The sequence below is a fragment of the Gossypium hirsutum genome, chromosome A06, assembly GCF_007990345.1.
Source record: "Gossypium hirsutum isolate 1008001.06 chromosome A06, Gossypium_hirsutum_v2.1, whole genome shotgun sequence".
Lineage (NCBI taxonomy): Eukaryota > Viridiplantae > Streptophyta > Magnoliopsida > Malvales > Malvaceae > Gossypium > Gossypium hirsutum.
In genome coordinates, this window is record NC_053429.1 from 46,606,497 (window position 1) to 46,629,785 (window position 23,289).

General features: G+C 35.4%; 1 non-coding gene across 1 annotated transcript; it reads right to left on the reverse strand.

Annotated features, from left to right (window-relative positions):
- Nucleotides 1-13,131: 13,131 nt before the first annotated feature.
- On the reverse strand, nucleotides 13,132-13,238 carry LOC121231186 (small nucleolar RNA R71). The gene has a single exon (XR_005929253.1). It is a non-coding gene; the product is annotated as a small nucleolar RNA R71 (small nucleolar RNA).
- Between the last annotated feature and the right edge of the window lie 10,051 nt (nucleotides 13,239-23,289).

Consider the following 23,289-nt stretch of genomic DNA (forward strand, 5'->3'; position numbering starts at 1 on the left):
GTCGTAATGGGAAAAGGTCAGTGTAGTCGACCCCTGCAACATGGGAGACTTTGACTAATAAACTGTACCAATTGGCCCGACCAAAAATTCTAGAAAAAAATACATAGATGGGTACATGAGTCTAGTTTCTGTGAAAAATCACGAAACTGATTTTCGAGTTACGAAACTCAAGATATGATTTTTAAAACGGCTAGTACACAGATTGGGCAGTGTCTGGAAAATAAATTTTACAAGGGGTTAAAGTCAGTTAACACCTCGTGTCCGACTCCGGTGTCGGTTTCGGGTTCGGGGTGTTACAGGCACACACCCGTGTGACTAATTTTGTAACACCCCGAATTTGGGCCTAGAAGTATTGGGCCTTGAGTGGGGGTCCGTAAGGAGGTTGTATATAGGTATTTAATTGTGTAATGAAATGAAACAATTAAATGTTTGCTTTAGTGGTTAATGGCTTTGAGAAGTCTTAGAGAAATCTTGGGTTCAAACTTGGGCTTTAACAAAAATTTTGATATTAAGTGAAAAAAACCTGGATGCTTGGATGAGGCCTTTTAAATTATTGTGTTAAATAAATGACACAAGGAGCAATGTGGTCTAGTGGAAGTGGCATAATTAAAGTTGTATGGGAGCCTGGGTTCAAGCCTTGGCTCTTGCAATTTATTTTGTTTTTTTTAAGGGAACCTGGACTTTGGCCTTTAGACCTTATAATTAATTGGGGATAAAATATGACCCAAAAAGTGGCAAGGTGGCGTCATAGAGTTGGCAAGGAGGTCCAGGGTTCAAAACTCATGGCAATCAAAGAGCATTTATTTTGCTAACAGGGGGCGGCAAGAGTTGGTGTTGAATTTAAACTCTGATGTTGGAAGGATCCCACATCGGGAAGCTAACATAAGAGTGGATGCGAAGCTGGCTTTAAATAGAGAGAACCATGAGGAGAGTAAAGGTACCTTTCTTGGCTGATCCCTTTTCACTGTATGGCGTGCTCGTTTGGGTTGGGCGTCGGCTAAGAGTGCTCAGAGCATGGATTAACTCCAGTCTCCTATTAGGTGTGTATTTTCTCACTACTCTAGCTGTAGGATGGCTACTTCAGGCCGCGATGGGCCGAAAGGGGTCATGTGGGCCTAATGGGCCTATGGGCCCAATTGGATAAGTTGTTTGATTGTGTAGTAAATATTGGACTAGGCTAGGTGAATCTCATATTTGTGGCTAGATTTGGGCTAAAAAGGCCACACGAGCGTGTGGGCCCATTTGGGCCGAGAATAGGCTTTAGGCCCATTCGTATTGTTATCCCTATTTAGAATACTTTAATTTACCAATTATAGAAATGCCCTCGACTTGTAAAATTACCAACGTACCCTCGATTTATAGAATTACTATTTTACCCTCGATTTACAAAATTACTGTTTTACCCTCGATTGTGAAATTACTGAAATACCCCTATAGAGTTGAATTACCAAAATACCCCTAGTTTGTAAAATTACCAAAATACCACTGGTTTGTGAAATTATCGAAATACCCTCAATTTGTAAAATTACCAAAATACCCCTAATTTACAAAATTATAGAAATACCCTTGACTTTCTAAAAATTATAGAAATACCATTGGTTTACAAAATTACTAAAATACCCTTGGTTTGTAGATTTACCAAAACACCCTTGGAGGATGAAATGACTTAAAATACCCCTAATAGGTAAATAGACCGTAAAGCCCCTGTAGGGTAAAGTGACCGTAATACCCCTGTATGGTAAAATGACGAATATGCCCTTATGTTTCGTATGACTGATGTGCTTAGGATTTACATATATTGATATTGGATTAGTTAAGTTTGAGTGATAGGTGGTGGTTATCGTAGGTGATTGATTTTGGAAACGTTTCAACTTCAATCCGTAACAGGTGTGTAATAACCCTCGCAGTAGCTTAGATTAATATTCGCCAAAAAGCCGAAATGCTAAAATTTCGGCATTTCGGGAACTTGTGATTTTGCCTTTGCTTAAAGATGCGATAGATACGATATGATCGGTGTTTGGATCAATGGAGCAGGTAAGAGCGTAATTTTGTGCACGATGGTAAGTTGGGCATCAATGGGCTGGAATCGGGCCCAATGGGCTTTCGGGCCCATTTGGGTAAAACTGATAGGAAATGGAACCTGGAAAAGTTACATGTTAACACGGTTAGTACTGTTTTAAAATTTGGATTAAGCAGGCTTAGTAGGCTAAATCAGCATTCGTAGGGCCCATTAGGGGTTTTGGGCCCAAAAGCCCGAATTTGATAAAATAGGTTAAAGATCATTGTTTAAACACTCGGGAATATTGATAATTGTTTAAACACTTGGTAAAATTATGAAATTACCCTTATAATATGAAAAATGACTGTTTTGCCCTTGTGGGCAAGTGACTGACTTGGACTATGTGGTTGATGGATTTGATTGTGAATATATGTTGGTGATATGAATGACTTGACTGTGATTGTTTGATTCAAATATGGGCATGACATTCTGCATACATGACATGTTGCATGGGTTGGGTTTTATAAATGGAGGAAGTGCTAAAAGGGCTATGCCCCAGTTTACCGAAAAGGGTTTTGCCCCAGTTATTAAAAGGGGCTAGGCCTCCAGTTATATGATAAAGCAGCTATGCTTCCAGTGGAGAGTTTGGTTGGGTGGGTTGAGTTATTCCCCACATGGTGAGTTAGTTGGTATGGGTGGAGAGTAGCGGATGGTGGGTTGAGTAGTCTCCCCAAATGGGCTTGCATACATTCATTGATATTACATGTGATATTGAAATGGGCCTATGAGCCATACCGCTTACAGTAAAGGCTTCGGCCAGTGATATGATTTATGAAAGGGCTTCGGCCCAGTGATATGATTTATGAAAAGGCTTCAGCCCAGTATATGTCGAGACTGAATTAGGGCTTAGGCCCATACTGCTACTATTTAAGGGCTAAGGCCCAGATTGTATTGTTACTGATTAGGGCTTTGGCCCAGATTGTACTGACACTGTGTTATTCATTGTTTGTTTTTTTTGGGGGGGATTACACATTGAGTTTTTGTAAACTCACCCCGTTTCTAACTGTGCAGGTAATCCCTAAGCTTAGATGGTTTGGAGCTGCGAGGGACTCGGAGATGGCCACACTACTATTTCTGTTTCTTTTAATTGCAATAAGTAACCGGTTTATTTTTTTTATAAGTTTTATCTTAATTAATATTATTATTTGGTTTTGGGTTGTAATAAGGCCATTTTACTTTTTTTTCTGGGATTATTTTATTTTATACCCTATATTTTACTGATAACAATCCAAAATGGGTTAGACCTAGGGCGCGTTTCCAAAATGATAATTGTTCTCAAAATAACGCAACAATACAATTAATGAGTTTATCAAAAATATCTACTTAAATGAGTTCCAACTCATTTTTCTCAAAACCTAACCTAGCACCAATGTGTGGAAATGGTTGTGGGCATGTCTAGGATTGGATCCAATCAAGAGCTTGGTACTTAAGTAGCCTTCATGGCTCTCCTCCTCTATTTTGGATACCTACCTGGTGCACAGCTTCCATTCACTTTATTAACTTAGCAAAGGCTATCTTTTAAAACACTAAGAAGGACGTTGAAAGAGGCATGGGTTTTCTTAAAAACTTCAATGTGACACGTCGGATCCGGCTATAACGTCTGGGCCGGGTTTGGGGTGTTACAAATTTGACATGGTCTTGCTGTTGGCCCATGTGGTTCACACGGCCTAAGCAATACAGGGATACGCCCATATCCTCTACCCGTGTGGAATTAATTCTAAATTCAAACCTACAGAGGTTTTCACACGGCCTGGCACACGCCTGTGTGCAAAAACCTGGGCATTCTGTTTCTGACATCAGCAATTCTTAAGGCTCACACGGCCAAGGCACACACCCGTGTGCTAGGCCGTGCCTTTGACACGGCTAAGACACACAGCCGTCTGCTCATGTGTTTACTATCATGCATACTGACTTGCAAATTTTACGTGCAAGGGACACACGACTGGATCACACGCCCATGTGACTGGCCGTGTGTCACACAAGGCCTAGACACACGCCCATGTGCCTACCCGTGTGGACAAAATGAGGCTATTTACCAAGCCTCTTTGTCACCCTTACATACATAACCTGTATAAAATCACTCTATGCCACAACAAGGGTACATCACATAGCCTAAATAGCCACAATGGACAACATTTCATTTGTGCAATTTACTCTTCCATGAAAATATCAACTTCTATTTATAAATCAAAATGAATATTGACCATTATCCATGGCCTTATACAAAATAAAGGGGTTTACCCCAAGTCAATACATTTGGCTATTTCTCAATAACACATAACAATAAAGCCTAGCCCTATACATGCCATAAATAAGGATTATAACTATACCGAGTGCTCTGAATGATAGTGTGATCATAGTCTCCGACGTCCATTGAATCCCCAAACTATTTAGGTGACGCTATAAGGAAATGGAGAAAAGAAGGGGTAAGCATAAAGCTTAGTAAAAAGCATACAAATATATAACAACTTTACCATTTAACAACATACTCTTAATACAAAAGTAGGCATAAGCATAACTTACTCATCACTATCCAATTCCCATCATATAGCATATGTCAAACTCTCATCTTATTTATATATATAACAAATAGGTACTTGTATTACTCACAACACAGTTATAGTTTTCTCATGGTCTTAAACCATAACTCTTATCGTTGAACCATCCAAAACACTACCGGATATTCATTAAGCCTCAAACATGGGGTACAATGCTGATGTCATGACTCAGACATGGTCTCACACTGGTTTATCTAGTAGCCGATGTAAGTCCAGACATGTCTTACACTGGCTTATATCTCGAGGCTGATGCATGTCCCAAACATGTCTTACTCTATCTCTCATCCCAATACCGATGCCATGTCCCAGACATGGTCTTACACTAGCTCATAATAACCCATATGTCATGGCATGAATATCGATTTATTTATTATGGTTCAACCAGGAATGTTACTATCTTAATTGTCTTCATGCATTCTCATTTCCACAGTCAAGCAATTCATGCTAACCCAATTCAACACATATAATGATAATGTAGTTGTGTTATTTGCATACAACTTACCTCGACTTACAAAATATGGTGTCAAGTCGATCTAATCAATTTGCTTGGCTTTCCCCTGGTCTAAGTTCAGAGTTTGAATTTCTTGATCTATAATAACAAAAATTCACAATTTTAATCACTTCATCAATCTAGGCACTCAATAATCTATATTTGGGCAAAATGACCATTTTGCCCCTAGACTTTTGCAAAATGGCCATTTTACCCCTAGATCTGAAAATTAATTTTTATCAAATTTCCTTATCATCAAAGCCTAAACTACATTTATCTCTCTTATGGCAACCCTAAATTTCCAATATTTCACAATATTACTATCTATTTTACCAACTTTTACAAATTGGTCCAATTAGGATTTTCATGAGAAATCCCTCAACAAAAGTTGTTTATTTCACAACCAAGACTCATATTCTTCCATATAATTTCAGAAAACAACCTATTTACTCTCATGGAAAAACCGTAGACTTTCAACCATTTTGCAAAATAGTCCCCTCATTTGAAAGCTCATGCTTCAAGGGGTCCAAAAATGCAAAAATCATCAACAAAAAGTATGTGAATCACTTACTTACAAGAGGAATAAGTTGCTAAAATTTTTGAAGCTCAAAACCCCCAAGAATGGCTGAAAAATCGATGGTAATGAAGAAAGAATGAAAGAAAAGATGATAGCTAGGCTTAGGCATTATTTTATTACACTTTATGTCATCCAATCACCTAATGTTGACTTTTCAACATTTTTCTCTCTTATGGCCAGTCAAGCTAAGATCTAAGGGTCTTTTTGCCCTTTGAAGACCCCTAAATTAAGATTCTTAACAATTTAACACCCTTAGCTTTCAATTTAAGACTTTTTCATTTTATGCGATTTAGTCATTTTTCACAATTGGGCTCACAAACGTCAAAATTAACTCATCAAATTTTTCATGGACTAATATAAACATGCTATAACTCTAAAATAACAATAAAATAATTTTTCTGACTTCAGATTTATGGTCTCAGATCCACAGTTCCTACTAGCCCCAAAATCGAGCTATTAAAAAAATACCTAAGTATTCAACAATGGCATATCTCAAAATCTTTAACAAATTTAAAAATGAAGGTACGAGTCAACTAGATTAAGCTGCAACAAGCTCAAAAACGTAAAAATTATTAAAAACGATACAAAAATCGTACCTTAATTGACAAGGAGAGCTTGACCGAAAGTCTAGCCCTAAAATGACTGATTTTCTTTCTCAAATTCGGCTTGGAGAAGATGAATAGCCAAAAAAAAGATGATTTTGGTTTTATTTAATTTAACTTAATAATCTATTTGCCATTTTGACCTTTAAAAATAATTTTATTTACAAAAATACCAAGCCAACTACTCCACTAACTTAATAATGGACTAATAACCACATAAGACTTAAAATTTAAAGTTCTATAGCTTTTAAGAACTTTTAATTAATAGCACACAAATTTTACGCGTTAAGCGATTGAGTCCTCTTTTACCGAATTAAGCATTTAAACGATAAAATTCCTTTACGAAACTTTCACATGATTAATCTATCATGTTGTAGACCTTATTAAAATAATAAAATAAATATTTTGACCCAGTTAAGTGGTTCCAAAACTACTTATAACATCCCGAAGTAGGCCTTAGTCGGAATAGTGGTTTTGGAACCACAAATCTGAGGCCAAGAAATTATTTTAATATTATTTTATGTGTTATAGCATGATTATATAAGTGCATGAAAATTTTGGTGAATTAATTTTGGCGTTTGAGTGCTTAATCGCGAAAAAGGACTAAATCGCATGAGGGCAAAAGTTTTGTTTTAATAGTCAAAGGTGTCAAATTGCTAGAGAACCTTAATTGGGGGTCTTTAAAGTGAAATTAGGCCATTAAATAAGTGATGGCCGACCATAGGGGGAGCAAAAGAGTTGAAAAGTCAAAATTTGGTATGGTTGGTATTTGATGACATAAGAAAACACTAATAAAATAAAACAAAAGTAGCCACCCTTCTTCTCCATCTTTCTTCACAAAAATACCAGAAAAAATAAGGGTTTGGAAGCTTGAAATTTCAGCAAACTATTCACCCTCACAAGTAAGTGATTTAGATGCTTATTTTTTATAATTTTTGTACTTTTGGAACTTTTGTAGCTTAATCTAGCTAATGAGGGAACTACTTTGCAAAATGGTTGAAATTCCAAGGTTTTACCATGAGAATATTCATGTTTTTTGCTACACTTTTATGGAATAAAATGAATCTTAGTTGTGAATTAAACAACTTTTGTGAAAGGTGTCAGCATAAAAACACCTAAAAGTATCATTTTATAAAGTTTGTAAAATAGAGAGTAAATGTGTGTAATAATTGAAATCTTGAGTTGCTATAGTTATGAAAATGGTTCAGCTACGCTTAAAGAGTAAAAAAATTGAATAAAAATCATTTTACGAGCCTATGGGCAAAAGCGTAATTTTGGCAAAGTTTAGGGATAAAATTATAAATTTTCCAAAATAAGATTTTTTGGGTCAATTTGAATAATGTGAGTCCTAAATGGGCTATATTTGAAATGATAGATCAAGGAAATTGAGATTTGGGCTTACATCAAGAAAAATACAAGGTTATGGACTAATGGTAAAATTGTCGTTTTCGTATATGAGGTAAGTTCGTATGACTAAATAAGCATGTTATCCATTTTATTGTTAATATACTTGAATCTATTTTGCTTCGGTTATATTGAATTATATGTTGATGATATTAAGCATGATGAAAGTGATGCCAAAAGTTAATAACATTCACGTGATGGTAGAATACATTCGAAATTCAATGGAATATGATGTCCCATAGAAACAAGTCGTATGTAAATATTATAACTACATCATTATTACACATATTTGAATAGATATGGCATAAATTTCTTGATTGTGGAGATGATTATGTATGATGAGAATTGACGTAGAGGAACCTCCCAGTTGAACCTTAGGAATAAACGGATATTCATGCCATGACATTTGGGCGATATGTCTGTGCTAGTGTAAGACATGTATGGGACATGCATCGACATTGAGACGAGAGCTAGTGTAAGACATGTTTGGGACATGCATCGGCTACGAGATGTGTTAGTATAAGACCATGTCTAGGACATGGCATCGACACGGATATGTGAGAGCTAGTGTAAGACCATGTCTGGGACATGGCGTCGGCCTCGATTTCGATAGTCAGTGTAAGACCATGTCTGGGACATGGCATCAACTTGATGGATGATCGAGTGTAAGACCATGTCTGGGACATGGCATCGGCATTATACCCTATATTTAAGGCTTAGTGAATATCTAATAGCTTTCCAAATGGTTCAACGGTGAGAGTTACGGTTTAAGCTAAATGAGAAAGGTTATAACCATATTGTGAGTGGTACAGGTACTTACATGAAATTGATGAGATGTGAATTCAATTCATGTTATATGATTAGTAAGGAATGAATATGAGCATGTTGAGTAACACAGGTATGTATGTCAAGCTCATGAGAAATGATTTTAGTTTATAATGCACATTTAGTGAAGATGTAAATAGGTATTTCATGCTTATGAGAATGATTTTGTGATGAAATTTTGATTATAGGTCTATACTTATGATGTATGAATGTGTAACCTTACCAATGTGGTGAAAATGAATTAATATGGTGTGATAAATGTAGTATTGTTAATGTACACTAAAACAGTTTTGGACAGCAGCCATATTCTGACTTTAAAAATCCACCAAAATTGTTGGAATTGAGTTAGAGGCTGAATAAAATATGAAATTAAAGCCTAATGAGTCTAGTTTCACATAGAAGAAATTTTGTAAGCAAAAGAATTTTATATTATGAAATATTTTAATTGTTGTGAGATAGAATTAGAATGACTTCGAAATCCCCTATTCTGATTTGAGAAAATCATTGAAAATTAAAAACAAATAGTTATGAGTTATAATTTATATGCTTAGAATTATTAATGAGTCTATTTTAAATACAAATATACAGGAACATTATCCAATTATCATACTATGAGAAAATTAATTTTTAGTGAAGAGGGGGCAGAACTGTCAGACAGCAAAAAAGGGTAAATTTAAGGAATAAACTGTACTAATTGGATGAACCAAAAAATTCTAAAAATTTTATGGTAAGAAGATATATGAGTCTTGTTTTAGAGAAAATTAGTAGAACTTAATTTGGATTTTTGTAACTCCAGATATAAATAATGTAGTGACTGTGACTCAAGAAAACAACTTGATCGGAACATGAGTAAAAATGCAAATAGGGTTGTATTACCATGAGAAGCAAGTTGATAAATTGCTTATTATTTTCATACGGTCTTACTAAGCTATAAAGTTTACTCCCTTCCTTTCCTTTCCTTTAGTGTTTTCAGGTTAGCTCGGGGTTGGAGATCGTCGGAGGTAGCATCACACTATCAAGTCGCTATCTTTGGAATAATGAAGCATTAAATTTCAAGTGAGTGGCATGTATAAGGATCTAGTTGATTGACATGTATTATTTTGCTTTGGCCAAATGTGTTGGCTTATATTGAGTTATATGTATATGACCATGAGATGTGGCTCATATTGATTATGGCTTGTAAGCCTAGCTATTCATGTTATGTCTAATGTTTATAATGTGATTATGTTTGTCATGCATGGTTAGTAATATGACATGTGTGTTGGAAGTATGCTCTATGACCAACTGAGGTGGTCATAGCCATATAGTAATTACATGTTGTAAACACAACCTAATAATGATTGAACATGAGTGCTTGATGAATAAGTTGGTAACCATAGTATAATGATAAAAGTGGTCATAAAAATGACAAGTCTTATGAATGTGAAATAAGGAGTCTAGACTTGGTATTGCATGAGTAGATGCATTACTTTTAAGAGGACATGTTAATGTTAAGGATGTGTCTTAATAAAGAGTATTTAATCACTAAAATGATCCCATGATTTGCAATTTTGATGTGCATAAGGTTGTAAAAGATTATGGGTAACATGAAGGCTTGGAAAATAGCCTAAGTGTTGGCCACACAGGCTGAGACACGACCGTGTGTCTCAACCGTATGAGGGACATGGCCTGGAGACACGGGTGTGTGGCCTGGCCATGTAGTTCGATGTGCATGCTAGCGTCATAAACAGAGAGTTACACGGCCTGAGGACACGAGCATGCCAAAGGCACATGGGTGTGGCCCTATTTCCACACAGGCGTGTGACCCTGTTTCATGGGAAAATTCTCTAAGTTTTCCTGAAACTTCTTAAAGTTCTTGGTTTAGTTTCGAATCGATTTTGATGAATGTTTTGGGCTTCGTAGACCCAAATAAGGGATGACATGCATGTGCTTGAAAGGTTTTGATTTAAAAGACATTTTATGGCCCGATTTTTTCATGAATGTGTATGTTTAAGTCCGGTAATGCCTCGTCCCTGTTCCGGTGTCGGACATGGGTAAGGGCTGTTACACTACTGTTCCGATTTGACCTAAAAATGGGCTGTTACAGTAACCATTACATATTCCTTCATGAAAATTCAATTACTATCAAATAGTAATTACGGCATTCATCACAAAGACAAATGACTCGTGATCATATGTACTTTTCATCTATCATGTAATGTCACTGAGATGATATCATTTACCCATTTTTGGGCTATGAATTCCACTATTGTGAATGATGCTACATACTGTAGAAGTCATTGGAAGCATGAAAATATCACTTTTTCATGCCATTTTTAACTCAAATTCATGCAATTTCGACAAAATTCTTGTTGAAAAATATATAATAATTATAAAATAATTAAACTTCTCTTAAATTTTAATTAATTTTATAATAAATTTTGATTAATTTTGATCATTTTCGACAGATCTGCACAAAGGGCGAAAATTGGCTCGATAAACATTACTAGAAGTGCAAAACTGAGAAGCATTGAGGTGAATTAATTTTTCAACCGAAGATGGTCCAAATTATGAATATTAATTCATAATATAATTAATTTTAATTTTAATCCAATCTATTTTGGGATAATAAATATTATTAATTAATTATAAAAAGAAGCCCAGTTGAGCTAAACCGAGAAAACAGATCCAACCAAGAACTAGGTTGCCCAAAACCATCCCACATGCTAACCCAATCAGTGTTTTGCTGATTATTTGGCTTGCAAAAAGTCCCTTTTATTAATCCTTGAATTTGCATTCAAACCCATCCACTTATCATGCCTTCCTAGATTTGCCCCTACCTTAAAATAACAAGTTTGAAACCTTCAAACTTGCCACATGGGTAGCCGGCAATGGGGGGAGTCTATGGTTGCTGATTTTTTCTATCTTTAGCAACTCATTTCAAACACACATAAAAACCTATCATCCTTTCACTTCTCTCTCACTTTCTCTCTTCAAAACCCTTCCTTTGTTCTTCATTTTCCCTTCCCATTCCTTTGTCGATTCCACTTCTTGGAAAAAGGCCTTTCAACCACCATTTGAGACAGCATTCAAGTGTTCATGGAAGCCTCGGTTCAACAAGCACAGAAGGAGGAGCGAAGCTAGTCAAGCTTCGGAGAAACAGAAGATTTGATTCTTTTTCCTTATCCTTTTAATTTTATTGTTGTTGTTATGAATATGTCTATGAATACTTGTGATGTCAATATGCTTAGTTTAATTAATATGGCTTAAATTTAATTCATGTTAGGTTAATTGCATTTCGTCTATTTAATTTATTAAAATTGTGTTCGTGTTGTTATAGGTCTTTGTTAAGTAAAAACATGACTAAGTTATTCTTGTATTATAATTGTAAGGTAACTAATGAATTAATTATTTAAACGTGTTGAAATTGTAATTAATTGACACAATACTTAATTAGTGCATGTTTAATCTTCTAAGGTAGTTGAGGGTTAAATTAGCGACGGTATTAGACAATACATTAGCCTTGCATAACTTGTAAGATTATTATGATTCAATTGTTTTAAGGTAGGAATCTTTTATGTTCTTATGAAGATTGATTAATTGTTTGAATTGGCATTGGGAAATGTTCAAGATATTAGTTAATTTAATAGGTACGTATGAGCATTAATTAGCAAGTTACAAGTTGCCGTGAATTTATTCGTAGCAACATGAAAATGAGTTTAGTAATTCTATGTTAAGAAATGTAATTAATCTAACACAATTATGTCATCTTGATTAAAATCATCTTTTGAAATCGTGCATTAGAACTTTATTTTTATTTTATTTTATTTACTTAGTTTAATCACTTCTTCAAAATCAAAATATTTTTCTTTACCAAAGTGTTTTAATTGCATTCATAAATAATTCTTTTCACAGTCCCTGGTACGATAATTTGACATTTACTTGTCACTTTATTACTTGTTGCGATTGTGTACACTTGCACATTTACATCATTCCAAGTTTTTGGCACCATTGCCGGGGACTGTTTTAAAAAGTCATTATTTGTGAATTTGTTAGTTTTGCATTTTGGTTTATTTTTCTGTTCAATTTTAACTTTTCTGTGTTTGTTTCAGGTGTTTATGAATATTGATTAAATTATCAATTTACTCCCTGTAGACCTTGAGATTGAAAGAACATTTTGACAAAGAAGAAGACAAGCAAGTCAAAGAAGGACCAAAAAGATGAACTATGAAAATCTGAATCAAGGAAACAGAGCAAACCCAGCTCAAAATCTTATCCTTGTTGTTGATGATAGAGATAGAGCTCTAAGAAAGTATGTCATGCTAGTATTTCAGGATCTTAATTTGGGTATTAGGAGACTAGAAATCAAGGAACAACAATTCAAGCTGAAGTCGGTCATGTTCCAAATGATACAGACAGTGAGCCAATTCAGTGGAATGCCTAACGAAGATCCTCACCTTCACTAAAGACTATTTATGGAGGTGAGTGATTCTTTCAAGTTAGTCGGAGTACCTGAAGATGCGCTAAGGGACAGAGCTCGAGCCTGGTTGAACTCATTGCCACCAAATTCTATTTCCATACAGTAAGAGTTAGCAGAAAGATTCCTCATGAAGCATTTCCCGCCTAGCAAAAATGCTAAGTTAAGGAACAAACTAACTACTTTCTAAAAAATGGATGACGAGTTCTTGTATGAGGCATGGGAAAGGTACAAAGAATTATTACAAAATTGTTCTCATCACGGAATCCCTCATTGCATCCAACTTGAAACGTTCTATAATGGTCTCAATGCTCACGAGGATGGTAGTTGATGCTTCTGCTAATGGTGCTCTCCTTTCTAAGTCTTATTACGAGGCTTACAACATAATCGAAAGAATTGCCAGCAACAATTATCAACGGCCAACCAATCAAGCAGTGTTAAGAAGACGAGTCGCTGGAATACATGAAGTTGATCCACTCAATTCACTCACATCTCAAGTATCTTCAATTTCCTCAATGCTTAAAAATTTTATCATTAATGAGTTTAATAGTTTTGTAGCTCAACCACCTAATCAATTTGAAAATATACCCTATGTGTATTGTGGGGAAGGACATTTGTTTGAATAATGTCCATCAAACCTAAAATCTATGTATTACATGGGTAATCAAAACCAGGAGTGAGGAAGGCATAGTTTGCAATCCAATTTTTATAACCCATCTTGGTGAAACCACCCTAATTTCTGTTGGAGTAACCAAGGGGTAGAACCCAGTAACACTTATGCCCAACCTAGACCAACCATGCCACCTGTTTTTACCCAACAAGTTCAGAAGCAATGTAACACCCCTTACTCGTATCCGAGGCCAGGCTAAGGTACGAGGCGTTACCAAACAAACATACAAACATTAAACTAAAATACGAGCCATAAAATTTTATTCATATTTCAAAGCGTTCATTCTCTTACACATAGTCCCTTATTTGAGTCTACGGAGCCCAAAACATACTTTAGAAAGGGTTTGGGACTAAACCGAGAACTTATGAAAATCTTGGAAATTTCATGCTTTAAGGCTCCATACGCCCGTGTCCCAAAGTCGTGTTCCATACACGGCTGAGACACATGGTCGTGTCTCTGCCTATGTGGAATATACCTAGGCTATTTTCCAAGCTTTGGTCAACCTTGATCTCTTACACACTTATACAAAATCAAAAGCATATAACATGGTATTCATTTAATGATTAAACATCCTCAATTAAACCACAAACATAGCATTTTTATGTCATCATACATGTGTCTCTCATACTCATTTTACCTTGTTTATTATAGTACCACTTATACATTTATACCAAGATTATCATCTTACCAAATATCTTTAGCTTAATCATCAAGCATTCATATTTAAAGCTAGATCATATCTTTATAAAATACCACGATTCAGATGCACAGAATAACATGTTTGCCTGAAACATTTCAATTCAATTCCATACCCAACAAGCATTACATTGAGACTAGTCATATATATATACATGTCATGATACATAACATTCTCTTTTTGTTTTCTTATAAACACATATTATTTATTTCATTATATCAATATTTCATATACCATAGTTTCCATGTATTCCACATATATTTATTTTCCTCCTCCTCCTCTCCATTCCACATCCTTAATGTATATAGCATTCTTGTAAGTACGATTTCACAATTTACTAATAAATGTTCACATCAAACTGTCCACACGAGTCATAGTCACTTAATTATTTATAATTCGAGATACAGAGCTCCAAATTAAGATTCGTAAATTTCCCCTGAAGCTAGACTCACATATCTTTCCACCATAAAATTTTCATAATTTTTGGTCTAGCCAATTAGTACAGTTTATTCATTAAAATTTCCCCTGTTTCACTTTTTGACAGTTCTAACCTCTCTTCACTAAAAAATAATTATCTCACAGTACAGAACTCGGATAATGTTCTTGTTGATTTATCTTGAAAATAGACTCATTATGGATTTTAAAAATATAATTTTGAGCCTCTAATTATTTTTCTCCAAATTTTTGTGATTTTCCAAAGTCAGAACAGGGGATCACGTAATCATTCTGAATCAGTCTCACAAAAACATAAATATCTCAAAATATAGAACTCCTTTGCTTTGTATGTTTCTTTTATATGAAAATAGACTCATTAAGATTTAATATGATCTCATTCAGTCTCTGATTCAATTTATACTATTTTTGGTAATTTTTCAAAATCACGTCACTGCTACTTTCCAAAATAGTTTTATTGCTAATTCACCCTTTCACACTTTCTTTGTATTAACCTCATTTTAACATACATATCACAAATCATTTTCACCACATTTCATACATCACAAGTATAGGCCCATGATCACAAGGTCACCATAAAATCAAGTAAAAAATAAATTAACTTATAGTCATTGTACAAAAATTCTAGAAAATGAATGGGAATTTGGATGTAAAACAACACGTCCTAATACTTATAAAAAACATAAAAAGAAAAATAGAAAATATAAATTTATTAGGTGGAAACCAGGAAATAAAAAATATACTGGTAATAATAAGAAAAATAAAAAATTTGTTAGAAAAAAAACTTCTAAAAAATCTAAAAAAACAGATATATAAATGTTTATAACCTTACCACATCCTGGTCACTTAATGAACACATCATTCACATAACCAAGTTCCTGCACTTATTCATCACAAAACTCACAAAGCAATACATAGAGAGTCTCCTGTTGAACACTTCGGATCAATCCTCGATACTTGGTGGTTTCAGCACATAGCTCCACCCATCATATAGTTCGGCTCTCTTATACACATGGTGAGCACTTAGTACCACCCATGTGACCTAGCCAGTTTATCTCGTAGCTCTCTTGTCTACATGGTGTCCTTCACTTGGAACCACGCATGGGACCTAGCTACATGTATCCCGTAGCTCTCTTGTCTACATGGTGTACACATAGTATCACCCATGCGACCTAGCTACATCATAATGTCTTGTAGCTCTCTTGTACACATGATGTACACTCAGCACTATACATGTGACCTAGCTACATACCATCTGTATCATCCAATCTTTTCGAAGGTTCAACTGGGATTTCTCTCTCTTTTCCAACAATTTCACCAATCAAGTAATTATCCACAAACATATTTCCAATATTTTTATAAAATATCATAATACAAGTAATAGTGATGTATTACTTACATATAAACTTACATCTCATTTAATATCAACGCAATAACATTAAATTACACATTGTCTTATTAAAAATCATATGAACTTACAATTTCCCATAATATCCATAATCATAGAAATCACATTTATGTATGATAATTCAATGCACTTCATGTACCATAGACATATTTTTAAATCAATTCATAAACTTGGCACCATAATCATTTAATTTAACATAATTCAATTAATTCACTAAATTTAACTTTCAAATATAAATTACAGCATTATTGTTGTATTATTATACCAACTTACATACTTTCAACACCTCGAATATCATAGTAAATATATCAATTTTACATTGAAACATGCATAAATTAATGCTTATTATACATATGAACTTACCTTGATATTAAAACGGCCATTTTACCAACTTTCCCAATTTTCGATTTTTCTCTCATTCTAGGTTCAAATCTCGTTTTCTGGGATCTAAAACATCATATTTTACTTATTTAATTAATGTACTATTAAAAATAGTCCTTAACTCAAACTTTGGAAAAATTACAATTTTGCCCCTAAACTTTTGCATATTTACACTTTTGCCCCTAGGCTCGGGAATTAAACTTCATCCCTTATTCTTATGTTTTATGACATGATGATCACTTTTCCCTTCTATGGCAACATCAAATTCTCACTCTAACATATACTTATGACTATTAGGTATTTTTAACAATTAAGCCATTTTGCTCGTTTTCACTTAAAACCGAGTAGCACAAGTTGTCTAACATAATTTAAAACCTCATATTGTAACATAAAACACCAGAATACACAAATTTTACCTATGAATAGTTTTCCAAATATGAACCCTAGGTTGAATTATTGCTAGCATAAGCTAAATCAAGTTACCGGGACTCAAAAACGTAAAGAACTTGAAAAACGGGGTTAGAACGGACTTACAATTGAGCTTGGGAAGCTTGAAAACCCTAGCCATGGAGTCTCCCTTGGTATACACGTCCATGGTGAAGAATATGAGCAAAATTGGCTTTTAATTTTGTATTTTAATTCATTTTACCCCTAAATGACCAAAATACCCTTACTACTAAACTTTCCAAAAATTCCATCCATGTCCAATTTTTGTCCATAACTTAGAAATTGGTCAAATTGCTATTTAAGACCTCCTAATTAATATTTCAAATCAATTTCATACTAGAAACTTCTAGAATGCAAGTTTTGCAACTTATTCAATTTAGTCCCTAACTTTGAATTAAGCACTTTATGCATAGAATTTCTTCACGAAATTTTCACACAATCATGCAATCATATCATAGACCTCAAAATAATCATAAAATAATTATTTATATCTCAGATTTTGTGGTCCCGAAACCTCTATTCCAACTAGACCCAATTTTGGGCTATTACAAGCAAACCTCAAACTGAAACTTCCAATGGCGTAGAAAACTTTTTGAAGGCATACATAGCCAAAAATGATGCCTTAATCCAAAGCCAAGTAGCCACATTGAAAAACCTAGAAAACCAAATGGGTCAGCTAGCCACTGAACTCAAAAACCGTCCACAAGGTGCTTTGCCTAATGGTACGAAGAATCCAAGAAATCTAAGGAAGGAGCATTGTAAAGTATTGACATTGAGGAGTGGAAAGACATTAGAGCCCAACCCTATCGAAGTTGAAAAAGAACCAGCTAATGCTTAAGACTTAGTGGAAGTTCAACCGAGTGCTGAAATTCTAATTTTACCAAAACCAAAATTGTAAAATCTGATAAGGTAACTTCTGAACCAATTAATTCTGATAAACTAACAACTTTGTTAGATAAAGAATTGCCACAGAAGACAAATCAACTAGTTCCAGTAAAGAATCCTCCACCACCCTACCCTCAAAGACTTCAAAAGTAGAAACAGGAAGTCGAATTCAAGAAGTTTCTAGACGTACTCAAGCAACTACATATCAACATTCCACTAGTAGAAGTACTTGAACAAATGTCGAATTATGTCAAATTTATGAAGGATATCCTGTCCAAGTAATGGAGACTTGGAGACGGTAGCCTTAACAAAGGAATGCAGTGCATATCTTCAAGATAAACTACCCCCAAAGTTGAAGGATCCTGGATGTTTTACCATACCTTTCAACATTGGAGCAACGTATTGTGGTAAGGCACTATGTGATTTGGGTGCAAGCATTAACTTAATGTCCATGCCCATATTCAGAAAATTAAGGAGAGCTGAAGTTAGACCTAGTACGGTTACACTTCAATTAGTAGATCGATCTTTGGCACATCTAGAAGGAAAAATCGAGGATGTATTAGTATGTGTAGATATTTTATTTTTCCTTCTGACTTTGTTATTCTAGACTTTAAAGTCGATAAAGAGGTTCTAATAATCCTAGGAAGACCTTTCCTAGCAACTGGAAGGACATTTATCGATGTGCAGAAATTACTATGCATGTTTAGGACGACCAGGTAACATTTCATGTTTTTAAGTCTATAGGACTTCCTGACACTCTTGATGATTATTTTGCAGTGTCCAATTTAGAGGAACTAATCATGGAAAAGGAACTCAACTATGTTGAGGACCAATTGGAGTAAATTTTGACATCAGACCCTCCAAGTGATGAAGAGGAGGATGAATACTTAGCTTTGCTAGAAGATAATCAAAGGGGATTTAAACTGCAATCCCGCTTTGAATATTTGGAGTTAGAGAATAGAGGTTATGCCCAACCAGAAGCGTCAATTGAGGAGCCACCTAAATTAGAACTGAAGGTGCTTCTCTCACATTTAAAATATGTTAATTTAGTCAACGCTTCTACTTTGCCTATGATTGTTTCAGCAGAATTGACCGAGGAGCAAGAAGAGAAACTTATCCTAGTGTTGAAATAATTCAACAAGGTTATTGGATAGACCATAGTCGATATTGGTGGCATTAGTTTGTTTGTATGCATACACAATATCAACCTAGAAGATGACCAGAAATCGATAATTGATGGACAACAAAGACTGAACCCCATGATGAAGGGCATGTTAAAGAAATAAATCATTAAGTGGTTAGATGTGGGTACAATTTACCCCATCTCAGACAGTTCGTGGGTAAGTCTGGTCCAGTACGTGCCAAAGAAAGAAGGTATTACGGTCATTTAGAATGAGAATAATGAGTTGATATCGACCAGAACGGTTATAGGATGAAGAATTTGCATCGATTATCGAAAGTTGAACAAGCTGACTAGGAAAGATCACTTTCCTTTGCCATTCTTGGACCAGCTACTGGATAGTCTCGTAGGGCAAGACTATTACTGCTTTCTTAATGGATACTCAGGGTATAATCAAATTACAGTAGCACTGGAGGATCAACACAAGACAACATTCACATACTTGTATGGTACATTTGCATTTAGGTGTATGTCATTTGGTTTATGTAATGCAACTGATACATGTCAAAGATGTATGGTATATATTTTTACTGACATGGTTGAGAAGTATTTGGAAGTGTTTATGGATGATTTTTCAGTATTTGGAGATACATACGATGATTTCTTAGACAATCTAGCCAAGGTACTAAGACAATGCGAAGAAACAAACCTCGTACTCAACTAGGAAAAGTGTTGTTTCATGGTATAAGAAGTGTAACGCCCTTAACCCGTATTTGTTGTTGGAATAGGGTTTCAAAACATTACCGAAACATTCAGAACACTTTACAATTTATTTGCATAATATACCATTCAATTACTGAGATCATTTAAAACGTCCCTTAATTGAACCCTCGAGGCCCAATACGAGTATTATAATCAAGTCGGGACTTAATTGAAAAGTCATAAAATTTTTCGTGACATTTCAAAAATGTTCCAAGGTGCAAGGCTCACACGCCTGTGTGGTCAAAACAAAGTCATTTCCTAGCTTCATTTGTCTCCCAAAATTTACCATTTTCTTGCACCAAAACTCACAAAGCATATATCTACCAATCCAACATCATATTCACGTAAAACTTGCCATCAATCAAGTGGTATTATCTCATGCATCAAAAGATATGAACTTAATCTTATCATAAACTTATATGCTAACATAATTCCAACAAACTAAAACATAATAAGCACTTATGTGATTACCAAAATATTACTTCAAATATAGCCAAACTTAGACCATCACTAGCCACTCCAATGGCTAGATTACAAAACAACAATTACAAGCCATCATTGTCCAAATAAGCTTATACATGCCATTATACCAAAATGAGATTTCTATTTGTACCAAAATGAGATAGTGGATAGTGTGATGACTGCTCCGACTGACTTAAAACCTTCATGAGCTTTGAGTACTATAAAACAGAAAAAATTAAACGGAGTAAGCATTTTATGCTTAGTAAGTGCATATAACGGAAAATAAACTTACCAGTCAGATTTACTAATTCAAGCATACATAAATTTACATTCCATCAATTTTGGGTAAGTTACCTAAACACATACACTCATCCAACAAGTAAGTCACATAATCTCATATGAATATCAAATAAACATAGATGAGCTCATCATTGTAACACCCCAAATTTGGGCCTAGAAGTATTAGGTTTTGAGTAGGGGTGCAGTTAGGAGACTGCACATAAATATTTAATTGTACAAGGAAGTGACACAATTGAGTGTTTGGCTTAGTAGTTGTGTGTTCTGGGAAGTGCTTGAGAAGTCTTGTGTTCAAGCCTAAGCAGGTGCAAAAAAGTTTTGTTTTTGAAGGAATAAGCATTGTCTCTGAGCAATAGGCTTTTAAATAATTGTGGGGATAACATGTCATAAAAAGCCTACTAGCCTAGTGGTAAGTGGCGTGTGGAGTGTGCTAGTAGTCTGAGGTACGAATCCTTGTTTGTGCAAATTGGAGATTATTTTTACTGTTGGCTATGGGAGGTAGTAAAGTTTGATTGAAACACTAGAGTTTGAATTGGTCATGGAGGGATTTTAGGAGGGAGTTGAGGAGAGATATGAGGAGAGAATTAAGGGGAGGAAAAAGTGGGATTTGAAGAGAAGTGGTGTTGTGCCGAAATTGGTTAGGAGGGACACAAAATTTTGGCTAAGTTAGCTTTTCCCTCAAAAATTGTCAATTTTGGGAAATTCTATTTCCTTTTTGCATTTTGGGACTTTATTCTGGGGGTGCCGATTTTGTATATCAAACTTTTCTGTTTCTCTTTTTCTCTTTTGGTTGTTGAGACTGAACATTGTTGACCACTCAGGTATTTTGCATTTTGGGTATGTTTCGGGTTGCTCTTCTTTACAGAGCCTAGTTTTGACTGACTTCTCTTCTTCCCTACTCTGGTAGCAAATCGTTTCCTCTCGTGTTCTTCGTCTTGCCCTTAACCAAATGCCATTTTTTTCCTTCTCATTCAATTCTCATCAATCACCATTTCTTCTGTTGAGACATTTGGCCGAATACTTCCCTCTTCTCCTCTCCTATTGTCATTCTTTCATTCTAATACTTTAACCGTTATTGGATATATCTCTCCCCACTCTGTTTTCAGCTTTTGCAAGTGTTTTTTGATATAGGTAAGTACTCATGACTCTATTTGGTTTCTCTCTTTTGGGGGGATGTTTTATCTAACATTTATTTTCTTTTGATGAACACTGCTAGGGGCGCACCTCTATCATTCTGTCTGTAAGAGCCGATTGTTCTTCCCTTCTAAATTAGGACTCTGCATTTCTGATAAGCGACTGTCTGTCTTGTTCAACTGTTATTTGATTGATGACTGATAATCATTGATTAGATTGCAGAAAACCCTAAGGCCTATTTATCAACCTCTTGCAAATTGCTTCTGTAAGTAAGTCATAAGCGACGGATTTAATCAGATAAGAGGTAAACTGTTAAACAAGTTTTTGGTGGCGGCCTTTGATAGGTCGTTTGGGAAACGACTAACCAAAGCTTGTGACTAATTGTAGGGTGAAGTACTTGTGGTCTTTTTCGCGCATTCCATAATCAGGTGTGTAATCACCCTACCTCTAATCATAGAACGAAAAAAGTTGAAATAATAGATTCTTGACTCTAAACGAGCGTGCACTCGCTCGTGTGGTATCCTGAATGTGTAAATCATGGGTGTTAGAACGTAGAGGCCGCAATGAGCGATTTCATGAGCTTAGGCTGTTTTGGGCCACGCTGTGGTATCCTAAATGTGTAAATCATGGGCGTTAGAACGTAGAGGCCGTAATGAGCGATTTCATGAGCTTAGGCTGTTTTGGGCCACGCTGGGCCAAAATGGGCTGTGTAGGCTCCACGAGATTATGGGCCCAACACAGGTACACCACACGAACGTGTGGTGATTATTGGGCTAGGCGGTGTAGTTCACACTGCAAAGGCCATAATTGGGCTTCGTGGGCCACACAGGCGTATGGGCACACATGGGCCCGCATTATGAGCCTTGGGCCCATTTTCACTGTTTGATTGTTAAGGTTGCACAGGTTGACCGAGACGACTGTGACCTTCTGTTGAGTCAGTAAGAGTACCTGAACCCTTTTGTGTTAAAATGATAATTTTTCCCTTATGTGACAAATAAAGGTTTTGCCCTATTGTGATAAATTGATGATTTTGCCCTTTTGTGATAAATTGATGATTTTGTCCTCGTGTGGTAAAATGATCGAAATACCTTCATAGGGTAAGATGATTGGTAAAATGACTGAAATACCCTCATAAGGTAAAATGAACGAAATACCCCTATAAGGTAAAATGACCGAAATACCCCTATAGGGTAAAATAACTATAATACCTCGGTAAGGTAAAATGGCAGATTTGGTCTACGATGTGTATGACTATATTTGAGCATGCCATGTTATATGTATGTTGCACCCATGTATGATATTATGTTGCATTGCATAGGTATGGGATATATATAGTTTGGAGGAAGTGTACTGTACTGATATGGTCACACGGCTCGCACAAGACAATTATGGACCTACCGATGGTTTTAAGCCATTCATATTACTGGAAGCTTTTTTTCAATACTAATTAGTGCCGCAACCGGTGCTATATTTGGACTGTAGGGATGGGTGGGTCAATTTTTTCCCCACATGGAGTGTAAGGTTAGACCGAGTGGAGTGTAGAGGATGGATGGGTAGGATTTTCTATTTGCATTCTGCACTGATTACTGTTACTGCCTTGAT